Raw genomic sequence first — 23,404 nt, 5'->3', positions numbered from 1 at the left:
GCACTTCTATGGAGACAGCAGGAAAAAAAATCATACAATGTAATAAACACAAAAAGAAGTTAATTAAATATGTTGCATAAGGGCAAAACAGGGGATCTTAAGAAAACTACTGACCTAGGCCACAGTGGCCTTGGGTGTGATTGATAATAACAGCCCCACATTGTAAGAATTGGAGGTCTCAGGAACAGAGGCAGCCCCACCGCACTGCCTGCCCCCTGATTTGGAATGCCCTGGCATCAGACCAGGACAAACTCTCCCAACATATTTTTAGTTTTTCGGAAAGAGCTCTCTATTTCTTTATATCTGAGGGCCTTAGTGAAAGCTCCCAAGGCCTGGGCTGCAGGCTGTTACTGGATCTACCAAGCATCTTCCTGGGTTTGAGAAGGAGCTATGAGCCCGGCAGTGGTGGCTCATGCCTTTAATGCCACAGAGACAGGCAGATCTCTGTGAGTTCGGGCGGGGCCAGATTGGCCTACAACGGGAGTCTAGGACAGCCAAGGCTACACAGAGAAACCCTGTTTCGAGAGGAAAAAAGAAAGAAAGAAAGAAAGAAAAAAAGAGGAGAAAGAGCTATGTTCTTCTCCACATATGAAGGCCTCAGGGAAAGACTTGCTTGACCTGGTCCTTTCTAAATAGTTGTCAACTGGGATCATCTTGACCATATGGCACAACTACGCTCTTCTCAAAGGGAAACTGGACTTTTATGGCACACCAGGCCTTAGGGTTGGTTGTGACCCTGTAATGATGCATTGAGCAGCTTGTTAGACATCTGCTCTTTAACACGGGATTGGACTAGGGTGGGTTGTCAAGCATTTGGCTCCTTTGTTACAATTTGGAGCCAAATGTGTAGACGATCCTAGTGAATGATCCATTTTTTTTTAGCACCTAATCTGTAACGACCCTGGTTAACATACTATGCATTTTGGGGTGTTGTAGTGGCCACCCTCCCTTACCTAAATTCCATTTTCTGTGACTCACTATCCCCTAAGCTTTGGTAAATCATTTCCATCATCAATTTTAATCTTCTACATCGCAGCTTAGTACTGGAGTGCTACCTAACACATGAGATTCCATTTACTACTTCCACGAAAGTGACTCCAAATGGATCGCACTCCTAGAGGTTAAATAGGAAATGCAGAAAGTCTAGTGACACTAGAGAAACTACAATGCCCTGAGTTTGGTAACCTGGCATCTTCTGATGCACAGAAAGCACTGTGATGCTGACTCCAAGGTGTTTCTACATATAGGCCCTGTTCCCGATGCTCTGAACAGAGACACAAAGCACAGAGCTAAGTTACACCGAGGCCACCACGTGGGCCCAGGTAGTTGTAGGGACCAAAAAAGACCTCACAGGACACCACGATAGCCAACGGCAGATAAGGCCCATAACATGGGCTCCAGAGGCTCAGCTGCCCACTCCTCCCCAGACAGCTGCCCCTTGCTCACCATATCCAGGCTTCCAAGATGGCCTGTGGACCTCTCACAGCTCCCCGTAGAGATCTGACTAGCAGTTACTCAGCTTCGGAACTGAGCTAAGAGACAGGAAGAGCCTGCCTCCCTTTCTGACTGGCAGTCCTCTCGCACATTCTGATTGGCTTGTAAGCGCTGACAGACAAAAGTCCCTCCCTTAGCGTTAGAGTCTGCAGAAGGAATACAGTGTTTCCTGAAACTGTTTTCAGCCAAAGGCACTAAAGTTGGAGATTTGCATTTTAGTAGCCCTGGGCCTGACTTCCAATAATGGAATTTGTGGACAAATGGATTGAGCTAGAAATGATCATAATGAGTGAATTAACCCAGAAGCAGAAAGACTCAAATGGTATATACTCACTTATATCTGCATACTAGCCCAAGGGGCACATCCCATGAAAGTCTTCACTTACCAGGAAACTGGAACAGAGGGGAGGACATCCTATTGGGACTCTAGATGAGAGAAGCATGGGAGAATAGCAAAGTAGAAGGATCCAGAGGGTCCTAGAAACCTACAAGATTCTTCTGTCTTTCAGCACTTACGAGGTGTTGGGTTGGGGAAGAAGCCAAGAAAACTCAGATAATGAAGCTTAAAAATGTAGGCTTTAGCCAGGGCCTGGTGGCACATGCCTTTAATCCCAGCAATCAGGAGGCAGAGGCAGGACAATCACTGTGAGTTCGAGGCCAGCCTGGTCTACAAAAACGAGTCCAGGACAGCCAAGGATAACACAGAGAGACCTTGTCTCAAAAAACCTAAAAACAAAAAACAAAAAAAACAAAAAACAAAAAAAAAAAGGAGGCTTTATTTTCCCTTGGCAAAGGGAGGTGCAAAACCCTGAAGGGAAGATGTGTTGCATATTTAAAGGGTGAAAAGCACAAGGTGAGGGGACCTTTGTGGGTAGTGGGATCATCAAATAAAATTTAACATTAAATGTTGAGCAATAGTGTATCTGTTGGAGACTGGGCCTGATCCAGGACACTTGGCCTCAAGACCCTTAATTATCCCACTAATCTTTGGTCTGAGATACCAGAACTAAAACTGGATTTCAGGGCAACTGGGACAAAGATTAAGAAATAGGCCTACAAGAGATAATTTGGCCAGCTGCAAAGAGCAGCCCCCACTAGATAGAGATAGTGTTGCCTAGTAACTGACCTGAAGGGTCCCACCTGAGATAGAGTTGATAAAATAGCCAGTTTTATGGCTACATTCCCTTCGGCCCACCACAGAGAGTGCTACCTAGCAACTGACTCATCCTGTCAGGAGAACAAAAGAAGTTAACCTATGGGTTGTCTTGGTGCCCTTTTCTGTTTAAAGGACACTGAGAGGATAAAAGGAACTCATATCACTGCCTCTGGGCGCTCCGGAGACCTAGCATTTGGCACATTCAGAGCTGAATTAAAAATTCCTCTCGTACTACAGTGGTTTTATGTGCTTTCTGGTTGTTTTTGGGGGGAGGGGACGGGACCAATCTGGACATAAGAGTTCTAGAATCCAATGTCTTTAATTCATCCACCTAGACATTCATACAGTGCTGAAGCTGAAAAGGGGACAAAAAAATAGGTCATCTGTCTGTAGTTAGTGAGGGCTTAGCAGGATATATATTTTTTACAAATTAGCCAACTTCTTTAAGATAACAGCATGCTTTATGTTATTTATTTTAAAAGATTAACAAATAATTAGTAAAATATTTCAAGGCATAGGGTAGGACCTACCCAATTCCTCAATTTTGGGAATATGGACCGAGTTTAACCCTGACCACAAAATGAGGGAGCAAAAATGAAGATTTGCTTTCCTGAAGGCTGGGCTCTGGGGGCCACCTCCTTATACAGACATACCCCTTTCTTCCTTCTGGATACAAGGTGGAGGTCACAGCCATAGTGTGGAGAGGAGATTTTCCTGTCCCACAGGTGGAAGGGTGTCTACAATAGGAACAATTAAGGAGAGATTTTAGAAAACAAAACCTTTGTTCTGCGTCTTCATGCTGAGGTCAGGGAAGCCCAGGTACATTTACCTGAAGGCAGACCTACTTCAGCAACCCTGAGAGAAAAGCAGGAACCAGATCACAAACACAGTGACAGGTCTTTCTCTCAGCAGAAGGATGGATGATGGCTCCATTCCCATAGGAGTTTTCACCTGAAATTCAATCCAGTCACTTGACAAATTAATAATAATAAAAAGTATAGACTTCGTGGTAAGCCGAACACTTACAAAGAAGTGGTTCAAAGAAGAATATCTTTTATCAACACTATATTTAGCCAACATTCTTCCTGGATTTTAAGGTAAAAAACCATAGCCATATTAGTCAAGGCTCTCTAGATGAGCAGATGACAACATAAATCTCTGTGTGTAGGAGAGGGGTTGACTAGAATGGCTCACAGGGCCAGCTAGTTCAACAAGTGCTCTCTACCAACTAAAAGTTGAAGAATCCAGGAGTTCAGTCCAGAGTTCAGGTCAGCGGCTGGATGTCTAGGCTGGACTTCAGCATTCAGTAAGATGTCAAAAAAGTAGACTCTAAGACAGAGAGAGAGAGAGAGAGAGAGAGAGAGAGAGAGAGAGAGAGAGAGAGAGAGAGAGAGAGAGAAAGAGAGAGAGAGAGAGCATGAGAGTGAGAGGTTCCTTCTTCATTGTCTTTTATATATATATATAGGATGCCACCAAGTGTGGCTAAGATTAAAGGTGAAACTTACAGCCTCAAAAGATCCAGATTCATGCACAGTCTTCGCACTTCAAAAGCTTTAATTAAGAAAAACTCCTCACAGGTGTACCCAACTGTGTGAGCTGAGTCATCTCTAGCTCCTTTTTTCTAGATTAAAATTTACTTTTATACTCTTTGACTAAAACATATTACAACATTCTTACCTTCCTTGTCCTACCTCCGTGCCTTCCAAAGATCTTCATTTCATACTTCTTTGTTACATATGAATAAGTATGTTCTAATATATGATTATAACCTGTTGATTCTTGTTCTTAATGGTTGTGGGTATATAGTTTCAGGATTGACTACATTGCCTTGGTGACCTACTTAGACAGTCTGTCCATGCATAAGCCTAATTTTCCCACTTACAGAAGAATTACACACTTTAATGAGCAATGGGAGTTTGACCACATAGTGACCTGATCTGCCATGGACAGAAAACATTTTCAAATATAGAAAACTTGGTGGAAAACACCTCAGCACTTTAGAACATTGACAATTCTTGGAGATTACCCAGTTCCTATCTTAAGTTCATCAATCAACTCACAACTATTTGTAACTCCAATTTCATGCATTGGTCACCATCTCCCGGCCTCCTTAGGCAGGCAGGAATGAACCACACATGAATGAGCCAAACACCATTGTTTTAGAAGAATGAAAATCCTAATAATTCAATTTTACCAATAAAGACTCAGGAGGCAGATACTGTGGTGAAAAAATGCTAGTTCTGAGAGGCAGAGAAAGCACCGAGCTGACATTCCTACACAGCTCATGCCTCAGAGGAAAATCCCAACAAGCTCACTAGCTCAACTCACAACCCAGGAAAATAAAAGCCAAAAACTAAAAGCCAATGCCTGCTCAAAGCTCAAAAACCTGCTAACTCAAAAGCTCAAAACCATAAAAGCCCCCCCCCCCCGCTTCCCCTAAGCAACCTGTTGCAAATGTTCTTCAACTCAAAGTCCCTCCTGCTCTTTCATTACTGTCACCTGGTTTCTTGCTCTGCTTCTTGACCTTGGTTTATTTTTATTAAATCCTGTGTACTGAAAGCATTTGAATTCAAGGTGTGTGCTAAGGCTTGCTGAACCACAACCTGTTTCCAACAAATAGAAAGTTCTTGGATTAAAGGTGTGTGTTACAGTTCAACCATTCCAAATATGAAAAGTATTTTACAGCTCAGTTTCAGGGTTCACAATTAGGTCAAATGTCCTGCAACATTTTTCTTTCTTGTTTAAGTAAAATACTTTTTCTCTAACACGAATAAAGTCTACATTCACAATTTCTAGTCCACATGTTCTTAACATTTGACTATTTGTACTATCAGGTGAGTCCAAAGTTCTCAACCTCAATCAATACCAGGTACACTGCTTTTTTGATGATATAAAGTTTGGCTGACAGGGAGGAAAGTACTTCTTTATGAACACATGGAGGATCAGCTTTTATAACTCATTAATCAAGCCTAAATTTAAATCATGTTCTGTTGTTGTCATTTCTTCTTTTTTCTTTCTTTCTTTCTTTCTTTCTTTCTTTCTTTCTTTCTTTCTTTTTTATAAACCTGGTGTTTAAGACAGGACAGAAATCATGTAAAATCTTATCCCAATGTAAAAGTACCTTTGGAGACCTATTTCTTTAGTTGACTTATGCCATTTGTTGTTAAGAATGGCTCCAACCATTTATTAAGAGCTTAAGTTAACTTTTTTTTACAGATATTAGAGATTTTTAATCATATCTAATAATTTAAAAGACAGGAATATAAAATGAAGCTTTTACAGAACATAGTAAATTCAGACATTTAAATCCAGTCAGAAAAACACGTAGAGGCCAGGATAATTCACTTCAGATACAGAAACTTAAATGAGAGCTTTATTTTCTGAGCTCATAGAAGTGGCAGGTGGGGAACTGAACCTCATCCCTGGGAGGAAGCTGCATTGTATATTTGAAGGGTGAAAACCTCAATTAGCTCATATATAGGGTAGTGGAAGAGTGTGATAAGTTCTGACTCAAGTTTTTTTTGCTAACAAGCAGTTATAATTGACCTTGAGTTTGATCGGTCCATATGAAATAAGTGAGGCAGTGCTTAGGGTACAGCCAAACTTTAACCAAGTATGTAGGTAGCAAGTTATGAATTATGAGACCATTGAAATATAGATAACAAGGGTGCAACCAGAAGGTAGATATGAATAAGTTCATCTTGATGTTCTGTCAGGGAATGTTAGTGTCAGCTATGAATAACAGCTTCTAGGAGGCAAAGTTGAAAAGAATAAAAATTTTGAACGTAAGCCTCAGCAATTCTAGTAAGGCAAGAGTGCCTTTAGTAAATTATCATTGGAAAATATTTTTTATTGATTGATTGATTTTTTTGCCTGATTGACCATTTATAGCTAGGGTCCTTGGTAACTTTGAAAGACCTGCTCATGCGGCTTCCTATATATGGACAACCTGGACAGCCTGTGATTCTCCATAACACCTTTTAATATTTTTCTCAGAAGCATTCTTTATTTTACAGTTTGTTTCTGACATTGGAGGAATGTTAATTTGTGTTTTCCATTGCTGTAACAAATCATGTCCCCATAAATTCAAGTCTATATTAACCACATGTGGCTTTTTTATCCTTCTGGCATATACACCCAACCAATCTTGCACTTTATTTTACCTGAGCCAGCATTCCAATCCCTAGAAACTGTATATTTACTTCCTATAGAGCCCAATCCTTATTGCCAAGATTTTTGTGAAGTGATTGCTCTATCTACTCCTTTGTCTACTAAACCTTAAATTCCAGTGCCATTTATATTTATATTTAGCTTAGGTCTCTGATCATTACAGAACTCTAAAAATATATATGTTTCCTGGTCTTCCTTGAGTTTTTGTATCATTTACTGAAGCTGTTCTATCCTTGATTACATCCAGAGCAGTGTTTTTAACAGACATTCGGCCTTTAATTGCTCTAAGGATGATGTTCTCCTTTGCTGACATGGAATGGATTGAATTGAATTTGAAGTCTGGGCCTGCAAGAGGCCTCCTTGGGTGTTTCCTAAGGGCAAAGAGTTACCTTGCCTATCCCTTTGATCTTCACTCATTATTCCAATGCAAGCCCTGTCACACCTTCTACATACTCCAGAAGGATGGGTCCTTCTTTCTGGATCATCTCTAGGAAGCCACTGTTTCTAGGAAAACCTTGCCTATGCTCTATGTTCAAATGGCCTTGTTTACCACAATTAAAACATTTGCCATTTTGATTTTTCCTAAGTCTTATAGAAATTATTTTTCCTATCAAATTATCATAAACATAAGATCAAATATCAGCCATATCTCTGTCCTTCCATTCCTTTTTTGGTGCAGATCTTGCCTTTAAAGTTCTATTTATTCTTTTGCACTCTAAATTAGGCATTTTCAACACCCAAAGATTCAATTTGTGCTTTTCTGGCTTCTGAATTTGATACTCTTCTACTTACAGCTAAAGTCAATCTTTGCAAAACATTAGTGAAGGCTTCTATTGGGCCTTGCGTGGTTTTAGTAAGTTACCCAGATCTCTTTCCTCATTCTTTAATGCTATTCAAACATTTAAAGCTGCTAGATGAAATAGTGCCCATATGTGAACATCAAATTAAAACTGCCTTGTAAATCAGCATATTGACCCTTACCTAGCAAATAGATCCTTGGAAATTCCTATACCTCTTGCCTGTTTGTAATTTATGGACACACTTTCCTCTTTCCACATGATTGCCACAGGAATTTAAGACCAGATTCCAATACTGCGGTTGCCAAATCTTTCCAGTCCAGGATGATAAACTGCTTCAGAGTTGACCATATATTTAGAACATGCTTCACATAGGATGAATGCAAACCACAGGAGACAAATGAACCATTAAATCTTCTCAAATGTATTATCTATAGGATACCATTTAAATTCATTATAATCAAAGGAGTGCCTATAATCTTCCGGTAGGACTTTTATAGTAATTGGCTAAACTAAGCTTGGTTTTCTAACAACCTTAGGCTACCTCTTTTAAGCTTTATTATGATCTTGTTTAAAATCCCCTGTGTATGTCTGAGAATCTTTCTTATTCACATTTGTAAATCTTACTAAGTCTTGTATAAATCTGTCAGTGTCTAAGTACTTTTATTCTCATTTATAAGTCTCCTTATTTTCCTTCTCAGGCTTGTGTCCATTTTTTAATTGAGCAACTACAGAGAGCCCTTTTGGCTATGAAGATTAAAGTATAAACTACCAAAATAATAACAATCCTAATTGGCAGTGGAACAACTTCAGCTAAACTATTTAGCTTTTCATTCTCCTGATTGTGGGGTCTTGCCACTCATTGGAGCACCAAAATTTTTGAAAAGAATCAAACAGCCAATCTTTTAATTTTTTCAGTATAGACTCAAGAACCAGATGCTCAGGTGAAATCCTGCTAGCACAAAGAGGCAGAGAACGCACCCAACTTATACTCCTACTCAATTCAGGTCCCAGACAAAACCCCCAAAAGCTCATTAGCTCAGCCCAGGAAGAAACGACAAGTAAGCCAGAAGCCAAAGAGCTTGCTTGCTCAATGCTCAAAAGCCTAAAATCCCCCTTCTTCTTATCTGTACTTTCTCAAATACCCTTTAGCTCAAAGTCCCTCCCATTCTTTAATCAGTCAGCTTATTTCGTGCTCTGCTTCTTGACCTAGGGTTAACTTTATTAAATCCTGTGTATAGAAAGCATTTGGATTAAATGCATATCTTAGAACTTTCTAATATACACTTTACTCACCTGTTTGCAATAAACAGAAGGTTCTTGGATGAAAGGTGTGTGTTAGGGCTCAACCATGCTAAACAAGAAACAGATTTAAACAGTTCTCAAGCTTGGGGCTCACAATGGGATCAAATATCCTGCAATCAAAAAAATCCATAAACAGGAAAACACACACATAAGATAATGACTAAAAGCTTTTTAGCAAAAAAAGAAAGAAAGAAAACTATTTGCACCATAAAACTTATTTTTCCACCCAGGTATAGAAGTGCCTTATTTTAAAGCCAGCACTTCAGATACTGAAGCAAAAAGATTATGCTGAGTTTTCTTGAAAGCCTCTACTACAAAGTACACACACACATACACATTGGAAAATAATTTTTAAAAATCTGAATAGCATAGAAGAAAGGTTCCTTGCAGAACTGGGACACTATAATGCTTCTTAAAGTCATGTGAGGTGTCTGTCACTGATGTCAATAACTTTATTTTCAACCATGAATACAGCAAAGTGTGAACAGCACATGCCCCTAATCCCAGAACTTGGGAGGCAAAAGCAGTCTTGTATCCATGAACTGAAGGTCACTTTGATGTACCTAGTCATGTTCATAATGAGACTGAACTCAAAACACCTGCCTCCCTTAAAAATATGAACATAAATTTGGAAATGTCTTGGTAGTAAATCAGCAAGCTCTATATGGTGGCAATTGAATCATGTGACTTCTGTAGACTTAGAATTTTTCAAAAACCTACTTTATTTAGGGTTCTCCCATATATCTACCTTCCTTACAACCCCCTGACCCTTGTTAGGAGGGAAAGCAGATTAGAAGGGACAAGGGATGTAGACCTCTCTAGCTACTTCCTGCTTGTTAGGATTGTTAGGATTCAGAAGTCCAGTTAAACATCACACAGCAAATGTACCAGCAATCTCAAAACATTCTCTGTGTCTTTCTCTCTAGAAGCATCTTGAAGCAGAAGTTAAGTGATCCAAAGTGTATTCTCTTGTCCTCTGGGCTCTTTTTAAAACATTTTCAGATGTTTTCCAGGTGCAAAAAAACCTCCTGGCCCCTACTAGGCAAACTCTAGCTGAAAAACATGGTGTGCCTGTCACAAGTCTGTTTTCAACGAAAAGGTCACACTACCACATGAGTCTGTTTTCAGTGGTGGATAACGCATTTCCGAACAATAGTATCTATTTGAGGGACAAAGTGGTGACTCAGAAGGATTTGACAGAATGAATGATAGGCTATACATAACTCCCAGGAAAGACTAGTTAAGAACAATGCAGAGAGAGAGAGAGAGAGAGAGAGAGAGAGAGAGAGAGAGAGAGAGAGAGAGAGAGAGAAGACACACACAGAGAAAGAGACAGAGAGTCAGAGACAGAGACAGAGAGTCAGGTAAAGAGATTGAGAGAGAGAGAGACAGGTAGACAGTGTGAGAGACAGAAAGAGAGAGAGAGAGAGACACAGAGAGGGAGATCAGAGAGAGAAACAAACAGTACATTGGAGTAGAGGAATCCAATAGAGTTCTTGAAGACTTTATAGTAGAGTTCAGGAGTACAATACAATTTAGTGCCGTTTGGTTCAGTTGAGTTTGAGATTGTGCAGTTAAGTTTGTGGATATCAGAATTTTTCCAAGCCAGAGAGAAGCCAGTTGAAATCAGTCCGTTTGAAGAGGAGTTTTGAGCCAGAACAGCTGACTTGAACCGGCCAGCCAGAGTTCAGAAAGAAGTAGAAAAGGTGATATGATTCTTCAGAAAGCCTGGGAAGCTGAAAACATTCTAGGCCTCAGTTAGCAGATAGAGGCTGGAAGCCTTCAAGGTTGAAGCTTGCAGAAGATTGGATTTTAGGGATGGTAGAAGATTCTGGGCTTGGGCCAAGCAAAGTTGAAACATACTGAGTTCAGCTCAACCTACATATTTGTAAAGCTTGGGTATGGCTCTCATTTCCTCCCTTCAGGTGAAGAAATAAAAGTTTATAGCTTGTGAGTTTCAATTCATACATTCCAGATCATTTGCTGGGTAAGAATATAGTGAAGACAGGCTAAAATCAGACAGATAAAAATGCAAGGAGAATGCAGTAAGGTCATAGGTATTATAGTCAAGTCTCTAGGAGTGGATAATTCATACTGTCCCCAGCTTCTTGTTCACTAAGGAAGGAGAAAACACATGTATTCAGGCATACACCAGTAAAGCAGCTGAGCTCAGAGGTGTCTCCCGTTCTCAAGAGTAAGCATGGAACTAGGAATAGGAGCTAAGAACCTTCCAGAAGCTGCTCTGGGGAGGAAGATGAAGATCTAGAAGGTATTTCAAGTTGCTTTTTTTTCTTAAAAGATTGTTATTGGTCAATAAAAGCTCTCCCTCATTGTAATTTTACCATTTGCAATGACTGCTCTGGACCGTGCTCAATACTGTATCTGGCCTCCAATTCTCACTGGGTGTTTGCCTGTATATGTCACTGGGCAGTACCTGAAAAGTCCAGAATGGGGCATCAGATGCCCTGGGACTGGAATTACAGCAGATTTTTAGACAACATATGAGTGGTCCTCTGGGATACCACCCAACGGCCTTAAACATTGAGCTACCTGTGTAACCACTCTTTTTGTCGTTGTTGTTGTTGTTGTTGTTGTTGTTGTTGTTGTTGTTGTTGTTGTTTTGTGAGACAGGGTTTTTCTGTGTAGCCTTGACTGTCCTGGAATCACTTTGTAGACCAGACTGGCCTTGAACTCAGAGCGATCTGCTGCCTCTGGCTCCCGGGTACTGGGATCAAAGGCGTGCGCCACCATGCCTGGCTTAACCACTCCTTTTGTTCACATTTTATTTCCATTCATTTAATAGTCATATACCATTCCTCCTTCCTTGTCACCTCTCCGTTAATTTCCAATTTTCCAACTAACATCTTTTTCTTTGTCATTTTTGTATATACATATGTCTGTATAAGTATTCAGAAAAATATGACTACATCATACTGAGTTGTTTTATTTTTTGATTGTGTGTATATAGTTTCAAGACTGTGCTTATAACTACGTACTAGATAACCTCTTGTTCAGTTAGTACCTGAATGGGGCTAAATATCCTACATGACTGAGAATTGCACTCTTTTTTTTTTTTTTTTTGAAATGAGAAAATACTTTTAATTTGATGACAATGAAGGCAAACCATGCCAGAACTTAAGGGATGCAGCGAAATCTGTGTGTAGAGGGAAATTTATAGCTGTAAGAAGCAAAGGACTGTGAGGTCCCTTATTCAAAACTGTTACCACGGTATTGAACCAAGCCCAGGTCTTAGGGCCAGGTCACAGGCTGGCCCTGCATGTGATGCCTTCACATAGCTGCCTCAGATTTCTCCTTTGAGTTTCATTCCCATACTCGCCGCTGCCATTTGGCCTCTTTCTGGTGTTGTTGAGGCTTGAACCCAGACCCTTACACATGCTAGGCAAGCACTCTGCCTCTGAGCTGTGTTCCCAGGCACTGCCACACTATCTCTTGCTTATGTTTCTAAAGGTGTCTGTAGTTGGTAATCAAAATGAATTCTTCCTCACCTTATTCCTCCTCCTAGGCTAGGTGATCAGTGTCTGTTCACTTATGCCCATTTGTCTTCTAAACCTCCCCTGGGGGAAAAATCTATCTTGCAACTGTGCTAAAACCATGAGTCCATGCTATCTAATTTCACAGCTGAACCACGGGAGCATTTCCTCCTGAATCTGTTTATCCCCAACCATTCATGTATCAGAAGAAAATATTTGCATTTGTACCACGGTCATCTCACTCTCCTGTGTAGGACCCTACTGTGGCTCTCCACCCTTTCAAAAATTGATCAAAATCCATAGCTGGTTGGCAGGGTTCTCTCTAAGTAGCTAGTATCCTCTGTTTCAGCTGTATCTCTGCACCTGTCCTCACCATCAGTGTTCCTGCTTGATTGGCTTTATTTTTTTATTAATTTATTCATGTTACATCTCAATGGTTATCCCATCCCTTGTATCCTCCCATTCTTCCCTCCCTCCCATTTTCCCCTTATTCCCCTCCCCTATGACTGTTCCTGAGGGGGATTACCTCCCCCATGTATATGCTCATAGGGTATTAAGTCTCTTCTTGGTAACCTGCTGTCCTTCCTCTGAGTGCCACCAGGTCTCCCCCTCCAGGGGACATGGTCAAATGTGAGGCACCAGAGTACGTGAGAAAGGCATATCCCACTCTCCACTCAACTGTGGAGAATGTTCTGACCATTGGCTAGATCTGGGTAGGGGTTTGAAGTTTACTGCCTGTATTGTCCTTGGCTGGTGCCTTAGTTTGAGCAGGACCCCTGGGCCCAAATCTGCCTCTCATAGTGTTCTACTTGTAGGTTTCTAGGACCTTCTGGATCCTTCTACTTTGCTATTCTCCCATGCTTCTCTCATCTAGAGTCTCAATAGGATGTCCTCCCCTCTGTCCCAGTTTCCTGGTAAGTAAAGGCTTTTGTGGGACATGCCCCTTGGGCTAGTATGCAGAGATAAGTTGAGTATATACCATTTGAGTCTTTCTGCTTCTGGGTTGACTCACTCATTATGATCATTTCTAGCTCAATCCATTTATCCACAAAATTCGGGAATTCCTTGTTTTTAATAGCTGAGTAGTATTCCATAGTGTATATGTACCACAGTTTCTTTATCCATTCTTCTACTGATGGACACTTAGGCTGTTTCCATGTTCTGGCTATTATGAATAAGGCTGCTATGAACATGGTTGAGCAAATTTTCTTGTTGTGTGCTGGAGCATCTTCTGGGTATATTCCAAGGAGTGGAATAGCTGGGTCTTGAGGAAGCCCTATTCCCATTTTTCTGAGATAGCACCAGATAGATTTCCAAAGTGGCTATACTAGTTGGCATTCCCACCAGCAATGAAGGAGTGTTCCTCTCTCCCCACATCCTCGCCAGCATGTGGTGTCGCTTGAATTTTTGATCTTAGCCATTCTGATGGGTGTAAGATGGAATCTCAGAGCTGTTTTGATTTGCATTTCCCTGATGACTAAGGAGGTTGAGCATTTCTTTAGTGTTTTCCAGCCATTTGATATTCCTCTGTTGAAAATTCTCTGTTTAGTTCCAAGCCCCATTTCTCAATTGGGTTATTTGTTTTGGTGTTTAATTTCTTGAGTTCTTTATATATTTTGGATATTAGACCTTTGTTAGATGTAGGGTTGGTGAAGATCTTTTCCCAGTCTGTAGGCTGTCAATTTGTTCTCTTGACAGTGTCTCCTGCCTTACAGAAGCTTCTCAGCCTCATGAGGTCCCTTTTATTAATTGTTGACATTAAGGCCTGGGCTGTTGGTGTTCTGTTCAGGAAGTTGTCTCCTGTGCCAATATGTTCCAGGCTGCTCCCCACTTTTTCTTCTAAGTGACTTAGTGTCTTTGGTTTTATGTTGAGGTCTTTAATCCACTTGGATTTGAGTTTTGTGCAAGGTGACAAATATGGGTCCAGTTGCATGTTTTTTAGTCATAGACATCCAGTTAGACCAGCACCATTTGTTGAAGATGCTATCTTTTTTCCATTGAATGGATTTGGCTTCTTTGTCAAAAATCAAGTGACTATATGTGTGTGGATTCATATCTGGGTCTTCGATTCGATTCCACTGATCAACCAGCCTGTTGCTGTGCCAGTACCATGCTGTTTTAATTACCATTGCTTTATAGTACAGTTTGAGATCAGGTATGGAGATTCCTCCGGAGCACCTTTTATTGTACAAGATTGTTTTAGCTATTCTGGGATTTTTGTTTTTCCATATGAAGTTCAGAATTGAACTTTCAATGTCTTTTTAAAAATTGTATAGGTATTTTGAGAATTGCACTCTTTAATTATGACCAGGAGTCTGATACCCAATAACCTAGGCTGTCTTAGACAGGAAACATTATACAGATAGAAAAATCAGGATGAAGAAATCTTTTGTTTCTGTTTGTTTTATTTCTGTTCTTTTATTTCTTCTTAATCCTGGCTCCCTGACCCAGGATGTATTCGACATTGTCAGAGTGGGCTTTGGCAAATGACGCCTGAACAGAGGAACAGCTAAGATCCTGGCGGTTCAGTGAAGGACACTGCAAGAGAAAAGTGAGCCCACATAAAATAAAAAAGTAAAGGTGCAATGATTATCTTTCAGGAGTAAAAATTGGCCAAAGTAATAGTTGATTGCTGTTTGTACATACACTGAAAAATATGATCCAGGTGAGAGGATCAAAGGTAAGTCCACAACAGTTTCTTAAATTTTTAGAGTTTATAGAAAGTGTTTCCCTGAAGAAGGAACAGTGAACTTAAAAACTTGGACTAATGTAGGAGGTAAGTTACAAGATCCTTGTGATGCTTTTGAACCTGAGAAGCTTCCCATAAATACTTTTAGTTTGTGGCCTTTAGTTAGAGATAGTTCAGACACCAGACATGAGAGAGAAAATTTAAACTGAGATTACGAGGGACACCTTAATGCTCAGAAAAAAATGAAACTAAGACTTCTGTTCTGCTGCCCAAACTCATGTAAATTCAGGGCACAGAGCATTTAGCACAAGAAGAGCATGATTGTGGTCACATAGCTCCTTCTAATTCTCCCTGGAATCTGTTCAGCCGCATATTGTCAAAGTCTCAAGACACTGTTGTTTTGTCTTGCCCATCTGACTGTTTGTATATTTTACGATCATCATGTTGAACTTTGTTTCTATGTCTGTAAATTTATTGTTTAAAGATTCTCAAAAAAAAAAAAGAGACAACAAAAACTGATGAATACCCAGGCATTTACAGCTGGGTGTTTCCTGCCTAGATAAAAGTGGCAAAAAGTCCAGGGCCACTTGAAGGATGTGCTATGAGCTCTGTAAGCCCAAAAGCCTCAACACAGTGGGTACAAGGTCACTACCCACAAGAGGGGGGACGAGGAACCTGAGTAATGAGAGCTAATGTGGTGGGTCTTTCTCGGGGCTTAAGCAGTGACCAGAGGAAGCCACTGCTAAGGTCCCTTTCAGCCATAGTCAGTCCTTGAACTCCTTGGCAATGGGTTCTGCATAACTTCACTATGGGGGATGCACTTGCTCAAAGCATTTACAACAAGGGCTTGTGTGTAGAAATATCCTGGGCAGGTACAGGAGGTAAACTTTAAACCCCTTCCCAGATCTAGCCAATGGTCAGAATATTCTCCACAGTTGAGTGGAGAGTGTGATACGACTTTCTCACGTACTCTGGTGCCTCACATTTGACCATGTCCCCTGGAGGGGGAGACCTGGTGGCACTCAGAGGAAGGACAGCAAGTAGCCAAGAAGAGACTTGATACCCTATGAGAATATATAGGGGGACGTAATCCCCCTCAGGAACAGTCATAGGGGAGGGGAATAATGGGAAAATGGGGGGGGGGAATGGGAGGATACAAGGGATGGGATAAACATTGAGATGTAACAAGAATAAATTAATAAAAAAAAAAAAAAAGAAAGAAATATCCTGGGCAGGATACCAAACTCAGCCCTAGTTTCTCTATTGTCTTCCACAAGTTCTGGTTTCAGCATCTAACATTTGGGTATAAGATCCATTTAGAGTTATACTAGGAAAAATAAAAATAATGAGAACTGTAATATGCTCACCAAGCAGGCAGCAAGATGTTCCTCCCTTAAAAATACAGCTACAAAAGGATACAAGGTTTTGTCTGTTTTACTACACATTTATTTCTGGTTGGTTTTAAATATCCTGGGTTCTATATTTTTTGTGGTTATAAATTATTGGTTATTAGATATGGTTAAAATTCTGTAACAAAATGTTAACCCAACCTTGTAATTTCTTGTTAAAGCCATTCTGAACGACAAATGGCGTAAGTCCAATGAAAGAAACAGCTCTCCATAGGTACTTTTAAATTGCGATAATTTTTTTATTTAATTCCTCTCCTACTGGATTCATAAATGATAAGATCTAAAGCAATGTTTTTAAGGTATTAGAGCTGCACCTCTGTGTCTTCACCTACAAGAAACTTTCTGCCGACAGCAAAACTTTGTAACATATAAAGAATACACTTGGTATTGATTTTAAAGACACTAAATTGTTAACACTGTTAAAATTTGGTTTTGGTTTAATTTTACAAAAATTATGGTTATGCTCTCTGGTTTCTCTCTTTAAAAAAAACTATGATACATTTTTAGCTTATAAAAATAAAAGTGTTTTATTAACAGCCTCTACACATTTACTACATGTGTTTAAAAAAAAGTGTGTACTTATTCCGCCAAAAAAAAATTTAGCATCAGCTCAAGGGGTTCAATTAAAAGCTATGACAGCTGTCCTTGATACAATGGCTAATGCTTCTTTTAATTTATCTACTGATAGTCAATATATAACTTGACCCTTACAGATTTTAGAAATGGTTCCACATATTGAGACTACTAATATTCAAATACAATTACTGTTCTCTCAAATACAGAGATGTTTACGTACAAGGATTCATCCTAGTTACATCAGTTATATTCGAGCTCATTCTAGATTGCCTGGTCCTTTAGCAAAAGAAAATGATATGACAGAGCAAGCTACTAGACAAATATATTTTAAGCGGATCGCCGACCTCAAGAAAATATAGATGTTAAGCCAGAGCATAAATTAGATGCATTGTATGAGATGGTACAATTTCTAGGAGGTAAAGTTCTAGGAGTAAAAGTTAGAGCTCATTTAAACTGTCCTGCAGTCTATGATTCAATTTGCATTACTTCTAAAGTGTATAATGAGAGTATATGTAATTGGAGTTTCGTTAAGGATCACTTTTGGGGAGTATGAAATAGCACAAATGCCTCTTTGACCTAATATGGTCACATCAAGATATTTTAAACTTAAAAAGTTCTAAACCACTTAATTTGAGGCAACTAAAACAAAAGAAACTGTTATTTTAAAATTATATAATTTATTCACATTACATCCTGATTGTAATCCGCTCACTCTTCTCTTCTTGTTCCCTCCCTCTTCCATTCTGTACCATTCCTCACAACCTCAAACCAATGAGGTCCACCACTCTCACTGTCTGACCACAGTCTACCAGGTTTCATATGCATAGCCTGTGTCCCCTTCCTCTGTGTCCAAACAGGACCTCTCCCCTATAGGGCAGTGATCATATCAAGGGCACCAGAGTTCTTTAAGTAAGACCTAATGATTCTTGGGATTTCCTCAGTGTCTGTCATTATCTCTCCCTTGACATTTCTGATTTTGTTTATTTGAATACTCTCCCTCTGCCTTTTAGTTAGTTTGGATAAGGTTTTGTGTATCTTGTTGATTTTAGAAAAGAACCACCTCTTAGTTTCATTGGTTCTCTGCATTTTTCTCTTCCTAATTTATTAATTTAAGCCCTGATCTGGTTATTTTCAGCCATATACTCCTTTTGGGTGTGTCTGCCATAGTCCCTCTGCATTGCTGGTACTCAAAGACGGGTACCATCCATTCTGGGACAAGTCAACCTACAACAGGGCATGAATAATGAAATCCATGTATTGATGACAGGTAAGACATATATGCTGAATTGGACAACCTAAGACAGACACAAGCATTCTGAACCTCAGCTAGAAGGTGATGGCTTTTGTAAATATAAAAGGGGGAACTGTCCAGAACCATTTATAAGGGCTGTCTGTCCATAGGCATTGCTCTCCTGCTCTCTACCCCAGTAGAAGAATCACACGAATTGCTAAGACCATGATTAAACAAGATGTTTTGCCAAGCGTACAATCAAGGCCTTCAGCCTTTTATTTCTTCTTAATCCCCACTTCCTGATCTAAGAAATGTTCAATATGGTCAGAGCATGCTTTTGCAGATATTTTAAAGAGACAATGAAATTTTTACTTTTTGAAACACTGTTGTATTTTAAAATTTTTGAACTGTGTTATCATATGTCATTAACATAACATCTTGAGAATAAGGTGCAAAGGACTGAATGGAATGTATGGTTTTCTAGGAAGCATGGGGTCAATAGTGATCACTAGGTTTTTGTCAACATAATAAATGCTGGACTAGTCTTGGAAGAGAAAACCTCAGGTGAGGAAATGTATATATTGGCCTGTAGAGAAGGTGTATGCAGTTTCTTGAATAGGATTTGATGTGCTCATGTGGGAGTGCCACCTATGAGCAGGCAGTTCGGGGAGGTATAAGAACAGTCCATAAACACGAGTCTTCAGAGCAAGCCTATAAGCAGCATTCCTCCATAGTGTCTGCATCAATTCCTGCATCCAAAATTTATCTTCTGCTTGAGTTTCAGCATTGGCTTCCCATAGTGATGGACCATGGTCCCAAAGTATAAGCCAAAAGTTGTTTTGCTTATGCTCTTTATCAAAGCAATGGAAAGCAAACTAAGATGTGACCCCTTCTGTGTGTCGGAATGTATGTGTCAATGTGTGTTTGCTGTCAGAAAACATTTTATAGTTTGTCATTTACCAAGTGTGACACTGATTTTTATATGTTGTTATCCTTTGTTGTGCATTCCTGAGTGGACTTCTTTCAGTTTCCAAGCCCTGTTACCTCTCATACTTCTATATTCCTGCAGGAGAACTAGGAAGGGATATGTACACTACACTGTGTACTCTGGACATGTGGTGTGTGGATCAAATTTGGATTTTCAAACATTTGTTGTGAGCACATTTCCCACTGAGCTATATTCCCAACTGAAGTAACCTGGTCAATCACATGGATGCTCTTGACATTGGAAAGATGTAGAAAGAACACACTTTAGGGAATAATGTTCTTCTTGTAGGTTTCTAGGACCCTCTGGATCCTTCTATTTCCCCATTCTCCCATACTTCTTTCACCTAAAGTCCCAACAGGGTACCCTCCCCTCTGTCCCACTTGCCCCTTGGCCTAGTGTCCAGATATAAGTGAGTATATACCATTTGACTCTTTCTGCTTCTGGATTAACTCACGCATTATGATCATTTCTAGTTCAATCCATTTGTCCACAAGTTTCGGGAATTCCTTGGTTTTAGTAGCTGAATAGTATTCCATAGCGTAAATGGATGACAGTTTCTTTATCCATTCTTCTCCTGAGGGATACTTAGGCTGTTTCCATGTTCTGGCTATTATGAATGAGGCCACTATGAACATGGTTGAGCATATGTCCTTGCTGTGTACTGGATCATCTTCTGGGTATATTCCAAGGAGTGGAATAGCTGGGTCTTGAGGAAGCCTTATTCCCAGTTTTCTGAGATAGCACCAGATAGATTTCCAAAGTGGCTGTAATAGTTTGCATTCCCACCAGCAATGAAGGAGTGTTCCTCTTTCTCCACATCCTTGCCAGCATGTGGTGTCACTTGAATTTCTGATCTTAGACATTCTGATGGGTATAAGATGGAACCCAGGGGCCCTGCTCAAACTATGGCACCAGCCAAGGACAATACGTATAGTAGACATTGAGCCCGGACCCAGATCTAGCCAATGGTCAGGACATTCTCCACAGTTGAGTGGAGAGTGGGAACTGACTTTCACATGAACTCTGTTGCCCCACATTTGACCAGGTCCCCTGGATGGGGAGGCCTGCTGGTGAATTTTGACACTCAATTAACTATACACATTTTATATAACATTTGCAAAGACTCTCAAAAGGAGATTCCTTCATACCTTCTAGTCATTCTGAGAGAGAGAGAGAGGTCCTGTGCTTCTTTCCATATCCCTTATGCTCTCATGACTTGTAGCTGATGTGAATTATTGCATATGTATGAAAGCAAGAATAACAAATAAATTCTATCCACAATGCATTAATGCAGTTTATCTTTTTATTCATCACAGACATGTAATAGAAAGATTAAGGTTTCTCCACAATAATATTCTTGACACTCATAAACTGCTCACTAAACTTTAGTAAGTCATTCCAAGTATATGAATAACATGCGACTTATTACAAACTCTTTGCCTATTAGAAACTTTTGTACATATATTTATTATCTAATCTATTTGTATATCTATTGCAGTACCAGGGTAGCATAAAATTAAAGGAATTGGCAGTTCTACAGAGTAAGTTTTAAGTGATGAAGATTAAGATGGTGATAGCTGTCAAAGCATTGCTTCCTTGTCTTGTTTCTTAGAGAAACACCTTATGAACATGGATAAGCTACTTGACATTGAGGTACATGGATTTGGAGAATTTACTAATCATCAGTGTATTTAAAGCTCTGCTTATTTACACTGTTGCATTTCCTTAAAACTTCCAGGATACATTCAAATGGCTTCAAAGGTACATCTGTATCAGCTGGCACATGAAACTCACCTTCCATGTATTCGAGAATTTTGACAATGTTCTTCAATATTGTGGTCTTTTTTCCATTTACAACCTCAAATATATTACCAAGAAATAAATATTATTGACAATTACTCAAAATGTAAGTTACTATCCTCAGTGAACCTTAGAATTATGCCTTATATTTCTACCACATTCTGCTTCATTCACAATCGAAATTACAGAAGAGCATCAATAAACAAGAAAAACTTTCCCCCATATTTTAAAAAGTGAAAGAAAATTCAGTCTTACCTACAGCAGTAAAGTTCCTGTAGGTCTCCAGCATCACTTCTTTGAAGAGACTCTTCTGGGAAGGATTCAACAAAGTCCATTCCTCCAGAGTGATGTTTATGTGAACGTCGTCATAGGTCACCACATCCTAAAAATACCCAATAGACGTGGACAACAGAGAGCTTAAAATAGACAATATTGTCAATGTGTACTTCTTTGACAATAAATGTATATAATTCTCATGCTTTCCAAACTTATTCATGACACCCAAGACTAATGTAATCACGAAGTAACTTTAGGACAAAACTGAAGAGGAGGTTTGTACACATCATTTCTAAGTATAGAAGTATAAGAAATAGAAAGTATAGATAGAGAAAAAGAAAAACAAACAAACAAAACAAAGCCTACCATAATAAGTACTCATCAGAGAAATTGTATGAACAATTTACTAACTGAAAAAATCAATACAAAAGAAACAAAAAACCATAGGCAAGCAGGGTATATTGGTGCATGCACTTAACCTCAGCACTCTAGAGTCAGAGGTATGTGAATTCCATTGAGTTGGAGGCCAGCCAGATCTGTGGAATGCATTCAAGGACAACCTGAGGTATATCTTAAGGCCTTGTCCTCACTCACCACCCCTAAAAACACCCAAACAACCAACCAGCAAAATAAACAAAAAAGATAAGACAAAAACTCTGAGGGTCTCCTCACTGCAGTTCTTTAGAAAAAAACTTATGTGTTTCCTCCAGTTCTTCATATGTCTCCCAGAAATGTGAATTGTCACAGTTTAACATGTAAGACCAATAAGATCTTAAAAATGGAATGCATATACAAACAGCTTGTGATGAACAGATGAAAATGTAAGCAATGTGTATGTTGTGTGTGTGTGTGTGTGTGTGTGTGTGTGTGTGTGTATCATTAAAAATATAACAGGACAGGATAGGACAGAAGACATAGGTTGAGAATTACAAATATTTTCTGATATTCTAGAAATGAGTTCAATTGACAGTACTTATATGGGCACAAACAACTATCAATTAGTCTGTGTTCAGAGATTCTGAGGCTGTCTTCTGACTATTCCAAGCACCAGACACAGAATATCCATGCTTACATTCAAAAGACTCATATTTAATTTTTAAGGGTTTCTGTGTTATCTATTTATGTAATAGTGGCTTAGGGGGTAACTGCTGTATTGATTCATAAGATTATTATGTTTTTAATTATTATTTTTATTTTTACTTTGTTCACTTAATATTTGTAACCCCATCTATTTTCACTTCCAGGTCCAAACCTCTCTCACTACCCCGTCCCCTCCCACCCTCCTTATGTCCTCAGAAAGGGGAAGACCTTCTCCCCTTTCATCTGACCTCAGCCTATCAAATCTCATCTGGACTGCCTGCATCCTCTTCCTCTGTGCCCTGGCAAGACCAACCCACCAGGAGGAACTGATCAAAAAGGCAAACCACACAGAATATCTGGGACACCACAAAAATTCTTAACCTAAGAATAATAGAAACACAGGAAGAATACCAGCTTAGTGGCACATAAAACATTTTTAAGAAAAGATTACTACACCCAGGAAAAAGTTAAATCATGAAAGATGCAGAATATAAAATATTTCAAAATAAGGTCAAATTTCAACATTATCTATCTACAAATGCAGTCCTATATAAAGTGTCACAAGAAAACTCCACACCAAGGAAGTTAATTATGCCCATGAAAACACAGGTCATTCCACAGCAGCAAAACTTAAATAAGGGGAACACACACACACACACTTACCAAAGCATCAGCAAAAAACCAGAAATTAACATACATTGATTATTGACATCTCTAAACATCAATGGCCTCAATTCCCAAAAAAAGACTCAGACAAACAGTGAGTGTGAAAACACTTCCCGTCCTTCTGCTGCATGCAGGAAATACACCAGAACATCAAAGACAAACATTACCTCAGAGCCACAGGTTTCAAAAAGATTTTCCAATCAAATGGACCTAAGTAAGCATCAAGCTGGTGCAGTCAAATCAATATCTAACAAAATAGACTTTAAATCAAAATTA

At 39.5% G+C, this 23,404-nt stretch overlaps 1 pseudogene; it reads right to left on the bottom strand.

The window, feature by feature from the left end:
- Positions 1 to 23,161, bottom strand: part of LOC127210131 (zinc finger protein 431-like) — a 97,715-nt pseudogene extending 74,554 nt beyond the window's left edge.
- Between the last annotated feature and the right edge of the window lie 243 nt (positions 23,162 to 23,404).

This window comes from Acomys russatus, chromosome 27 (genome assembly GCF_903995435.1).
Source record: "Acomys russatus chromosome 27, mAcoRus1.1, whole genome shotgun sequence".
In the NCBI taxonomy this organism is placed as follows: domain Eukaryota; kingdom Metazoa; phylum Chordata; class Mammalia; order Rodentia; family Muridae; genus Acomys; species Acomys russatus.
This window is presented reverse-complemented; position numbering and strand designations above follow the sequence as displayed.